This window comes from Capsicum annuum, chromosome 9 (assembly GCF_002878395.1).
Source record: "Capsicum annuum cultivar UCD-10X-F1 chromosome 9, UCD10Xv1.1, whole genome shotgun sequence".
NCBI classification, from domain to species: Eukaryota; Viridiplantae; Streptophyta; class Magnoliopsida; order Solanales; family Solanaceae; genus Capsicum; species Capsicum annuum.
In genome coordinates this window covers 157,870,816-157,884,327 of record NC_061119.1, presented here as the reverse complement: position 1 = coordinate 157,884,327, position 13,512 = coordinate 157,870,816, and the positions used below count along the sequence as shown (strand labels likewise).

The window sequence follows — 13,512 nt, the reverse complement described above, 5'->3', positions numbered from 1 at the left end:
TTCAACATAATCTACACCTACAGAACAAATCTGTCATTTTCAGTTGATAGACCACAAGTCTACCAACAAAAATAACTCAATGCTCAAATGAAAAATCCAAAAAAAAATAAAAAATACCCCACCATTAAATAGTTCACTACACAAAAATACCCTAACTGAACCAAAATCCAACATGCAGTATTAAAACTCAACTATTGCTAAAAATCAAACTATTTCTACAAATCAAACTAATTAGCTATTAATCTTTCAATTTTCACTATTTTAGAAATCATATTTTAAAGAATTTCATACGTCTAAAAATTAATTTCAATCTAGGGCATTCTCATTTCATAGACCATAGGTCTACGGACAGAAATAGGTCACTGTTTGAATCAAATTGCCAAAATAACTCTTAAAATAATAATTATTCCACCATTCAACACTTCATCGCTAAAACATATAGAACTAAACCAAAACCACTTAACAAAAATTTCAAAATTCAACACCGTGATCGACAAAAAAATCTGTCAAAAATGCCGAATAAAACCTCAACCATTGCTTCAAAATCAAACTAATTACCTATAAAATTCTTATATTTTAAGTACTTAATCAACCAAATTTGAAAAAAAAAAAACTACTAATTGATTAGCAGTGAAACCCATTTAAATGGATCTAAAAATAATTAAAACTTGATTTTAACTAACCTTACAAAGCAACAACGAGCCCTTAGCAGCTGGAGAAGAGGGAGAAATGACATTTTGGGAGCAACGTTCTTGAATAGCGAAAGTTGGAGAGTATTGAAAATGAGAGAGGGGTTTTTTTATATTGGAAGAAGTGGAGGGTGTTAGGTGTATTATATTAAATTTTTAAAGTTGTAAAAATAATGAAATGGTCCCTTGTCCCACGTGTGAGCCCAACTTTTACAACTTTTCCTCACTTTTTTAACCTTAACCCTAAAATTTAAATGAAAAAATGAGTGGGAATATAGCAAAATAATTTTGCCAAATTTATAGCTTGCCAATTTTTCCCTAGTTAGAATGCTCATAGAGGGGAAATAAGAGAATTTTATTATAATGAGACCGAACTTCATAGGAGCACCTACGTATTCCTCTTAAACGAGAATTAGGTCAAACATAGTTCCACTTACAATGTAAGAGGCATGAAATAAAGATTAAACACAATATCTCTTAAAAATATCTGAATTGATGATTTTGGACTAAACTATATCATCCATTTCTGCAAGTATGAGTGCTCCTCCTGTCAAGACTCGATGAACCATATAAGGGTCTTGCCAATTTGGTGAGAATTTTCCCTTAGCCTCATCTTGATGTGGAAGATCCGCTTTAAAACCAATTGCTGAGAAAAGAAGTGTCTTGGCTTATCTTTAAAATCTTCAACCTTACTAACATAATTCCTCGATTCCTTGAGGAATTATGTTGTATGGTCTCATTATGTGTCACAGTCTCAGATTCAACATTCTTTTTTTAGAAGTGATTTTGTTATAAGAAGGAAAAATAGAGAATAACTTTTATTAATGGTGTTAAAAGTTTCAAAATATAGTGTTAAATCAAAAAGAAACAAAAACTTAATCTGCAAACTAGCTCAAACATCGAGACTATTTATGATAACATCAACAAAAGAAAAAATCTTCCAATTCTACCCAAGTACCCGACGAGGGCTGGATGGAATAAAGGTCTAGCTGCTGAGTGTAGTCTTCTGCCCATTGTTCCTACTAGGATCCTCTCTCCTCATTGATGATGACATGACAATCTTCTTTCTCGATTAGAAACAGGACTCTCAAGCTTTCCAAAATCTCCTCTTCATATCCTAGCCAACGAAAGACGTTTATGGCCTCAAATGGTGCCTATTGTTGTACACTGATGAAAGTACTTTTCTCACCCTCAAGGAACTAGATAGAATATTCCAAGTCTATGTGTTCAATTGAATGACCTTGGTGTCAATCAAATTTTAAATCTTGTTCTTCAAGGAAAAGCATGTCTCAAAAGGATGTCCTTTTATTCCAGAAGGATAGGCACAAGTCTGATTATGGAGATACCACGCAGATTTAGTATCAATAGGTATGGCAGAAATGTGTATGATATAGTCCGCTTCTTTGAGTCATTCATATAATTGAGCTATCGGTTCCTCTAGAGGGGTTATTATTTCTTCTTAAAATTGGATTTGGGGTTGGGAGCTAGTTGGGATGTTGGAACATGACTGGGTCAAAATGCTTGGAAATGAGCCGATTGTATATTGTATATAGGATAGGTAGGGCTTTGGAATTTTGGGTGCATTAGACATGGAGTAGGTGCTTGGTAGTGGGGTTTGATAAGAAACTAGGGTTGTAATTGGTAAGAAGATGTTAGGTACGATATCGAAGTTTTTAGATAAGGTGATGAAGGTGGAGTAGGGGCTTGGTAAATTAGAACACTCTCTGAAGGCTGGTTCGACATCACTGCACCTATCTCTTTTTCTTTTCTTATTCTCCAAGGTCCCTCCAGAATGTGAATTTTATAAAGATTCCAGAATGATGATACTTCTGTTCTTGAGATATTCTTCCAACATTTCCCCTGCCTTGGTGATCTCAGCAAAACTTTTATCAACAACAGTGATTATTTTCTCAAGGTATTGTGTCTCTTAAGAGTAAATGAAATATTCTTTCATTTATGATTCTTCTATCGGGGGCCTAGCTTTTACAGCTTCGTACCTCCACCTCATAGCGTAATCCCAAAATGACTCATTTGGTTTCTTCCTCAATGTCTGCATGTAGAACTAGTTAGGAGCATTTTCAATATTTAATCCAAACCGCTCCATGAAGTCAAATATCATATCTATCCATCTAATCCATTTCTTTACATTTTGTTCCATGTACCATGCTAAAGCCTCTCCAGTAAGACTTCTCATGAATATCTTTATTCTTATCTTTTCGTTCTTCCCAACTTCTGCTCGTTTGTCACAGTACATGCGCAGATGCGCCTTGGGATCTCCAGTCCCATTGTACAACTCAAATTTTAGAGGTTTGTACCCCTTCGGAAAATCAACATCAGGGTGAACGCACAAGTCGTCATAGCTAAGCCCTCTCAATCCCTTATTTCCTTCTAGCTGCCTTAGCCTTTTGACTATGGATTACATTGTATAATCACTTTCTGTAAGATCGAGGGTAGGTAGGTGGGAGGGTTTCAACATATATGGGGTTCAAATTATGGCTACCAAATGCATGATGGTGGTACACGTTCGAGTTTAAAGGCTTTTATGGAGATAGATAAGTAGAGTGTGTGGGATCTTGGGTTTTTGGGTAGGCATATTTATAGGATTTGGGATGTTTTGACTATTTTGGATGGAATTTAGGAGACTTTGGATACTTGAGGAGTTTGAGAATAAGGTGGTGGCATTTTATGACTTGGAGTGGCCGTTTGTGATTTTGGCATGGTATAGCTGTCAGTATATGGTTCCAGAGGGGTATTCAAAGTGAGACAATTTGGCTAAGTTGCGAATTTGCACCAACTCTCCTTTTAACTCCAAGACCCTCTGTTCCATTTTCAGTATTATTTCAATCTGTCCAGTAATGCTCTCTCTCTGAGCTAGTGCCATCTTTGTCCATTAGATTGTAATATCCTCCATTACTTCTTTGCCTTTATAACTTGCAGGTAGAGGGGAAGGAGAAGGAGGAGCCCCATTAGATTGGGTGTGGTAGGCCAGGGTGCATAAATCAACCTTTTGGGAGAGGGAAAACAAAAATCAAAAGCAACAAATATTAAAAATTAGTATGTTAGTGGCATAAAAGAGTAAATAAAATAGGACACAATAAGCACGTTGTTTGACGTTTCCTATTTTGGGGGCCTCTTTTGTGCCAGAGGTAGGCCTATCGATGTTTGAGAGATAAGTATGCCACAAAATAATGTCATTTGCTCATAAATGATAAACCCCAAAAATTAAAACTTTACTAAACTAAATCGTCTCATAAATTAAAAGAAAGAAAAATACAATGAAATCATAAGTAAAACTAAAAGTCTTTACTCAATTTGTCAAATTCATGAAGTTGGGGGTACCATTGAACCTGCAAAACAAAGTGTTAGCCTACACTACCCTAAATAGCAAATGAAAACACTTAGGCATATTTATCTCTCAGAATGCACATAAGCAATGAGACGTTCTTTTTCGAATTTATGAAATCCCTTAGAACTTGGGGCAAAGCTTTCTCAACAAAACATCCTAAGCTTTTGAGATGCTTATTCTCTAGTAAAGGAATAAACGATTAAGATCTAGGAATAAGAGTTGTTGTATAACATGGTCCCCTCAAGCAGACAACTTAAGAGTGGGAAAGCTCATGACTGTTGACGCACTGCTGATCGATCGATTCACGAGGCATTTTCAGTAGGGTGTTTTAGAAAAGAATGCCTGTGCAACCACGCAATCGTTCGTAAAAAAAAAAGTAAAAGAGATTTCAAGTGGAGAAAAATATGAACGAAATGACAGTTTATGAAAAGCTGTAACACAGCATATGACAAAAAATACAATAGCATATTCATCAACATAATAAATAAAGAAATACTAAAAAAATAAGACAACATAAGCCAAATATCAAGGAAAAAAGGAAAGGGCGTTATATAAAAACACATAAAGGGAAACGACTAGGGACTAACAGATAGAAAAATAAATCATGATATTAAAACAACAATATTATGAAAAAACACAAACATCAACAAATAAAATTAGACAAATAACATAATCCTGCATAAAACACAAATTCGTAATGGTTAGAACCTAAGTATCCGCAACAGAGTCACCCTGTTATCGTGCCCCATTTTTCTCACAAAAAGCAGAATTCGACATGACAACTCTTTTTTTAGGATAATTAAAGAGTGAAGAGTCGCCACCTAATGAATTAAGGTGAGTTAGGACACCATTCCAGGCTAATTACAAATAAGTTAATTAGTCTACATCATCAGAAATCGAGAAGGATTTAGATTACCTCGAAAGAAAGGTGTTAGACACCTTTTGAGTTCCACAAATGTGGTTCCCAACCGAAATATTTACGTGGAGATTCTATGTGATAAACAAAGGTCACTTATTTTTATGAACTTAATATCGCTAAGTGATAGCATAATAAATAAACAAGACATGCCACTTGGTTATATTTAAATTACTAATTATCTAAGTGATATAACGAATAAAACATAGAAATTAGATAAGTAAGAAGACATAAGAGACACAATTTATATAACAAAATTTATTAAATAAGCGAACCTAACCACCCCAAATAATTAAAATAATCAAAGTAAGTAAATGAATCCAATGGTTGGACAAGGATTTATTATTTATTATTCGGATCAGGACCTGACTTATTAATGAGAGACACTGTCGTATGTTGCATTGTTGAATCATGCTCGGGTTAACTTCCATCATTTTTATATGTCTACCCATCCCACCTAGTTTGTTTATTAAACTTAAAAGTGTTCTACAAGAATGACAAAAACTAGTGTTTCCATAAAATGCCTACCCGTCTCAACTTATTGTCTAAGAGGTACTGGACTTTCTACATTAGATTTAGGATCTAGACAAAGAAAACTAGGATTCCTAATTAGACTCGAGACTCACGTCAAACAAAGCACATTGGACTAGCACGTAGCATATAATGGTTTCAAACAAGTCTCTTGGTTAATTAAAGGTTGGTTACGCGATTAACATGCTTAAACAATATTTATTCATTTTTTTATGGTTTAAGTCAATAAGCGTGACGTCTAGGTGATAGATAGTTATTTGCACCGCCAATTCAAAATGTCAAAACGTAATAGACATGTTGGGAATTTATATAAGCGTGGTGCCAATTGATTCCAACATGTGAAAAATTAGTTAAACATGTTAAGAATTAAAATTTAGTTGCTAGGAATATTATTAAAGTGCTGAAAAATATAACTCAAATACTGAAAGTTAAAATCTAGTTGCTAAAAAATAAAATTTAAATATTCTGAAAATTAAATTAGATGTTATAAAATAGGTTAAATATGTTGAAATTTAATTTAAATACTAAAAATGAACTAAATGTGCTGAAAAGTATAATAAAGTGCTGGAAAGTAAATTAAAGTGGTGAAAACTGAATTTTAATTGTTGAAAATACTTATTTAAAGCTGAAAGTTAACATTTTACTGTTGAAAAAATATTAGTATTTAACTGTTGGAAAGTTCAACTTGCTGAAAATATTATGTAAGGCTAAAAATTCAGTTTTAGTTGTTGTCACTGCTGAAAATTAATAAAACATAACTGAATTTAAATTTAATTGCTAAAAGGCTGGATTTTGGATGTGAAAATTTAATAAACCTGTTGGAGATTTGTTAATCACTGTTTGTATAATTGCTTAAAGAAAGTAACTTTCAAATTTTATTGCTTAAATAGACATGTTGAGATTAAATTAGGCCAAAAGTTAATTAGTAATTCCTAAAACATGGTTGAGATTAAATTAGGCCAAAAGTTAATTAGTAATTCCTAAAACATGATTTAGCAGTGATAACATAAGTTATTATTGATCCTAAATTATTCTTTTACCCAGGTGATTCAACATAATCACATAATCCCCCCTCCCCCCATGAATTTATTATTACACAGTAGCGGTTTATACAAAAATAATTACAAATCAATGAATAATAGGAAAAAAAAAAAAAGAAATAGGTCACCCTTCCCCAAACTCCCGGGCAAATCTTTATGTCCCAAAATATCTTTCAATAATAACTGTCAGATAAATAAGATAGCAGAACAAGTATCAAAGACAAAGTCGAACATGACCCCAAATACAGAAATAATGAAGCACAAACACTGAATATTTTCTATAGGCATGTTTTCTAACATCATAAAGTCATCAGATAAATATGAAAATTAAATCGATAGATACTTACCGATAAGCAGCAAAGAAATGATAAAAGACCTTAAGAAACACAATTGAGGTAATAAACAGAACCGAATGCCTTCTTTAAAATTCAAAAATACCAAAAAACTTAAAAATATTTCTTAACTTCTGTATACAAATAGCTAGTAACTCTTTTTAAGGGGGTGATAGCTGAGGAGAAGATGTCCCCGATATGAATGAAATGGGTCTTTATATGGTGAGTAGCAGTAAGAAACTTAAAGAACGAAATATGTAATAATCAATCAGTGGCAGTAGGAAAGGAAAACAAAATATTCTAAAAATCAATTATTGTAAATCAGCGAAGTGAATCAATTAATGAGGAGGAAAATATGCTAAATTACCATAAATATTCACACACAATCTGTCAAAATCAAAAAAGGTAAGAGAGAGCCCACAAGATATCTTTTAAATAATTTTTTAACATAAATAAGCACCAAAAAAGGCTATTGTTTTATTCAAAATTTAAATTGAGCAAATTAACTATACATATATTCACAGTCACACACAAAACATATATTTACCTTAATTGTTCAAGAACCAAGGCTGTCATATAAAGAGAGAAAATAATCAAAGTGAAACCCACCTCCAACGCATGACTTCAATTTCAATAAGGGGACCGAATCAATTAACAATAACAGCTAGTTTGCCAACCATAAGAAATCCCACTCAGACGCACATGATAAATAATTAATGAATATGCAAGCGCATATAGGTAAAAATCAACATCCAATTCAACACTAGGGTCAGAATCAAGCACATGCAAATTTGAGAATTTTAACAAATATTGATCTAGATGAGTAGATAATCATGTATTTGAAGGAATTGAACCAAAATTCAAATTCAGACATTGCCAATTTTGAATCTAAGAATCTTTCTAAGAAAGAAAAGGAGTAGAGAAAGATTTAGGCAAAACTTAAAATGGAAACAAACCTGAGACGGATTCACATCTGTGAATTTGCCATGCACTTTAAATGATTTTCCAGTGAATTTTACTCGGGATCAAGGGTCGCGGAGAGATAATGGCGGTGTGAGGGATATGGTTAATCACCGTCGACTCACTGATGGTGTCCTGGTGAAACACGAAGGAGCAGCGGCAGCAGGGTGAGCTAATTCGCGATGCTAGTTCAACTATTTTTGCCGATTGGAGTGAGGTTTTTACCGCAGGAAAGGGAGAGACGAAATGTAGGTCGGCCGGTGATCGGCCTAGCAGCGGCAGATCGATAATGCTGGGGAGAGGGGAATAACTGCTAGTTTACGAAGGAGAGAAAGAAAAAAGAATTGGTCACGGCCATGACCGCCGATTGCATGAGGGAGAAGAGCGATGGAGCAGCGACAACAGCCGTCCACCAACGGTGACATCATCGAGTTTTAAAGAGAGAAAGAGAGAGGAGAGAAAAACTGTGAGGTGGTGTGCAACTGCTTTGAGGGGAATAGGGATTAGGGTTTAGGGTTAGGTTTTATTTTTAAAAAGAAGAAAAAGGTGGTGTGATATTATTCGTTGGATCTATTTATTAAAAAAATTTAAAAGTGGATCACTCAAAGTGGCTAAAAGTTAAATGCATAGGGAAATTAAATAAAATTGATTTTTGCTTATTAATATGAATGAATCATGTAAAAATTAACGACACATAACATATTATTCAGTGACTAATAAACTAAACACTATAAATTACAAATACAACTTTTAAGAAATGTTATAATAATAACAATAATGATAGTAATAATAATAATTATAATAAAATAATAATAATAAGATCAAATGTTTGTAAATTACGAGTGTGAATATTAAATAAAATATTAACAAATTACGTGAAATGTTATATTTAAATTAATAATTTATATGTAATATGAAAATGATAATGTAAAAGTAATAAAATAAATTATATATTTTCAAACTGTGAATGTGACATGTCAAAATTTTATTCGATACTAAAATAATGCGTAAAAAATATTAATATACAAAATTAATAACTTTGATAAATTAGCAGCCTAAGAGGAGTATCAGGAGTTCAAAATTGGGTGTTAACAGATACAAATGTCTACGTATCGATCTGCGAATGTCTACTAGACACCTTGCTCTTACATTTTTTAGATTGATGAACCTACCTGCCCTGATACTAATTTTTTATGATCTAAAAATAGGTCATGATGGTAATTATCGCGGCTCAACCTTGATAAGTAAGACAATCACCATAACTGATAAAAGAAAAATAAAATCGATAATAATATAATCTCAAGGCGAGACTTCTAGAACAAAGTCAAGCCAATAAGAAACATAATTAAAATGAAAGTTTGAAAGAAAACTCATATGTCGCCAAATCTTGTTTCATAGTGTAAGAGTATGTAGTACATAACAGAAGTTTAAAAATACATATTTGTCTCTAAAACCAAAATAAATATATAAAGTAAAATAAGAGGGGGCCCATAATGGGCTTTAAAATTCATAGAGCACCCAGTACCTCGAAATTGCATCAATCTGCATGAATTAGCTACTGCGTCCTGTACTTATACTTGGATCTGCATTGAAAGGGCACGGTAGGGGGTGAGTATGATCCACTTTTACTTAATAGGTATCATAGACCGACTGAACAAAGTAGAAAAAAATATAAGTAACAAAAACTATGAGCACATCACCTGCAAGCGAAAAAGTCCCAAATGGTAGATCACACTGTCTCCACTAACATTCTAATATATATGAAGAAATAAAAGCTACACGAATATACACGAAGATTAAACAGAAATTAGACACGGATCAAGGAAACTAAAGAATTCATGAAAGATACATATGCAAATGCAATGCCATGCAAATGAATGAGATAAATGGTGAAAACCATCGCATGACTTTTTGTATACACCCACGAGCTCGCAGCTCTCAGGTAGTACCCATGGGGGTTTCACAACCCATATACGCTATCTCATATCTCAATCTCAACCCAACACTCTGAATCGTATTCACGAAGAGAGTTTTCAAAAAAGTATCTCGTTTTCTTTAAAAATAGTATTTCTCAATAGTACCAGTATCTCATGAATGTATATGTATAGAATAAGGATGTAATGCTCACGATCAACTCAGTATGATGATATCCAAATCATTCAGTATGTGTATGTGTGTGTGTATATATATATATAAATATAATCAACTCTAGTTTGGCACCATCAGAATAAATATGCCTATGTGTATATAAGATATCATTAATATCATATCAATCCATAACTTAGGTAATTATATTATGATAAAGGCAATCAATGCTCAAATAAGGCCTATATTAGAAAAATAATCCCACGCACATGCATTATATCTAGAATAGAGACATTTAAATGTACATATAAGGCCAATGATGTCAATTAAATCCTATACACGGCAGCACACAATATCAAATATCAAAAATCAACAGCAGCAAAACATAAGCCCTCATACGAGCACACAATAGTAAAAATAATCTTGAAATATAAACCCCATAGTCATTTCCCCAATCCATAGCAAGTTTTACTTATATATTAACTACCCAACTCAATCTAAAAGAAGTTAAGTCATAATCTATCTCAAAATAATGAAACCTCCATCTAAAGTGCTTTAACAAGGAGCCTTCCCCTTATGAACGGCCTTAGAATCAATTGCAATATTCAAATATAGCATCTACTATTAAAAGAAAGTTAATGATACCCATATTGCTCATATTTGAGTCGGATCCAAAACGGATTTGAAAATGGAGTTAAAAATGAAAAGGATAAAATCAAAATTTTGTTTTAAGAATATATTTTTCAAGTTTATAGGAGTCTACAATAAAAAAAAACACATGAAAATGGGTTAAAAATAAAATTCAAATCGAAAAAAATCCTTTTTTTAAGCTTTACCGATAAAACCCCCAAATTTTCATTTTGAAATTATGATTTAAAAGGTGTTTTGATGGTATAATCGATGAAAAATAATGGGAATAAAGATTTGTAGCTTACCCAAGCTCAAATGGTAAATAAATCCTTAATAATCGCCAAAAATCGAAGGTCAAAGGTCCAAAAATAGAGGAAAACGTGAAAATTAGACTTATATACTATTTCAGCGACGGTTGCTTAAGCGGATAAATGATCACTTAAGCGGTTGGGACGTCACTAAAGTGACCAGGCCAGATATATCCAGTCTTTATTTAAGTGTCCCATTGTCACTTAAGCGACCTCCGCTAAAGCGGTAAGGTGATAGCTTTAGCGATTGGGGGACACGCCGGCTGTCCACTTAAGCAGTCCATTGGACGCTTTAGCGGCTTCCGCTGCATATGGCCGCATATGCGACTGCACCAGATAAGACTTAGCACCAACAACTTAGCCAACATGCCAAGTCTCTAATTGAATCCTTAGGATTTGTTCGGTATCCCTTGAACGTAAATGAATTATGCTACTAGGCTATTTTCGACGTTTTAGACTCAATGGCTACTTCAGATTTAAAAAAAAAATTGTTTTCACCATATTGACCCCCAGGACCTCTTTTAACTATTTTCTAAATGAAGGGTCGAAATACTTGATAAAGGTCCCGAACCCAAATTAAATCAACCACACTATTAACCCAAATTCAACATTTCGAATCTACTAGCATAGTTCAAACTGTGATCCGACACTTAGAACAACAAATGTTAACTGAAATCAACTATATGACTTCTCAAGCCTTTAAAAACCATAAACTCACACAAATTATTTTTGATCGCATCGAAAATTATGTCAACCATTCCCTAACTCCAAAATCAACATGTAGTAACTATGGAAAAGGGCAAAATGATCAAAACACATAAAAAGCAAATTTTCACAAAACAAGTAACTACACCCTTCTCAAGTTTGAAGTGTGACAAACTTTGTATACACCGCCTTCTTTCTCAATTCACATTTGTCTTTATGGTCTCCACTCCTCCACTTAGATGCAACGCTTATTTCCGAATATAGTATTGCATGATACTTTTTTGAGTGAATTCTAAGAGAATATAATAGATGGAGAAACTAATTATCATGGTGTCGAAAAAAGTTCAAACATTTGTCCTCTACTATCGGTGCTCCCTGATTTTTATAATACATAATCGGGGTGGGGTGGAGGGGAGGGGGAATTGGCATAGAACCCACTTTTCAAACTTATTTTGTCAAATACCCACTTAATTTTTTTCATTTAAGTTTTAGAGTTAGGGTTCAAAAAGTTATAAAAGTGGGGTCCACACGTGGGCCAAGGAATCTTTTCATCATTTTTATAACTTTGAGAATTAAATAAACTACACCTAATACCCTCCACTTCTTTTAATATTAAATAAAACCCCTTCTCTCTCTCCTCTTCAATTTTTAAACTCCTGCTACTCCCAAGAATTCTCTCCCAAATGCCATTTTTCATTTTTCTTCTTCTTCAGCAGCAAAAGGCTCATTTTTGCATTGTAAGGTAAGTTAAAATCAAGTTTTGATTATTTATAGATCCATTTTATCCATTTTTCTATTAACCATTTTGTGGTGATGTAGTATAGGATTTTTTTCGAATGTGGTTGATTAATAGTTAAAATATGAGAATTTTATAGGTAATTAGTTTGATTCCAAAGCAATGACTGAGTTTTGATTCGTCAGTTTTGATAGATTTTTCGTCGATCATGGTGTTGAATTTTGAAATTTTTGTTAAGGAGTTTTGGTTTAGTTCTGGTATTGTTTGAGCACTGCAGTGTTGAATGGTGGGATAATTGTTGTTTTATGAGTTATTTTGCCTATTTGATTCAAACAGTGACCTATTTCTGTCTGTAGACTTGTGGTCTATGAAATAAGAATGCCTTAGATTGAAATTAATTTTTAGGCATATGAAATTCTTTTAAAATATGATTGATGAAGTAGTGAAAATTGAAAGATTAATAGCTAATTATTTTGATTTGTAGAAATAGTTTGATTTTTAGCAATAGTTGAGTTTTGATACTGCATATTGGATTTTGATTCAGTTATGGTATTTTTGTGTTGTAAACTATTTAATGGTGAGATAATTCTTAGTTATTTAGTCTTTTTCATTTGATCATTGAGTTGTTTCTGTTAGTAGACTTATGCTCTATGAATTTACAATGGCAAATTTATTTTGTAAGTGTAGATTCTATTAAAAATGGGTAAAAAAAATCGGTGTTAAATGCACAATTGGTATCGCGTCTGGTTCTGCTGCTAGCAGTAGAAAAAAAAAAGAAATGAGGTAGTTGAAAATGCCTTTAAAAGGAAGAAAATTGAAGTAGAAGAGTCGAAATCAGATCCAGAGACCATAAAGGAGATAAATGAATATGTCGATGAGTCTAGTGATGATGTTGCCAACAGTAGTGATAGTGAAGAGAGTGAGAGAAGTGAATAAAATAATGTTGATGGGGATAATGATTCCTTGTCCATGCCATTTTATTCAAGGTATATTTTCATGGAGTGGTATGACCTTCGAACTATAATGGATGAGGTTAGATCTTTACCTAAAAAAATATCGGTTAGCTCAAGAATAGCTACATACCAAGAATTTAAGCAAATTCTTGTCGACCAAGATTTGAAGAAAAGATTTAAGCGGTCCTATTTTGAATACTTGAGAAACCTGCCACAACATCTTAAATTCAATGGGCAGATAGTCCATTATGTATTGTTGTGATGTGTTAAGAATGATAAGA

At 33.1% G+C, this 13,512-nt stretch overlaps 1 long non-coding RNA gene across 1 annotated transcript; it reads right to left on the bottom strand.

The window, feature by feature from the left end:
• Positions 1 to 6,408: 6,408 nt before the first annotated feature.
• LOC124887409 lies at positions 6,409 to 8,340 on the bottom strand. The gene is made up of 2 exons (XR_007045120.1): positions 7,811 to 8,340; positions 6,409 to 6,705 (listed from the first exon to the last, which is right to left on the bottom strand). It is a non-coding gene; the product is annotated as an uncharacterized LOC124887409 (long non-coding RNA).
• Between the last annotated feature and the right edge of the window lie 5,172 nt (positions 8,341 to 13,512).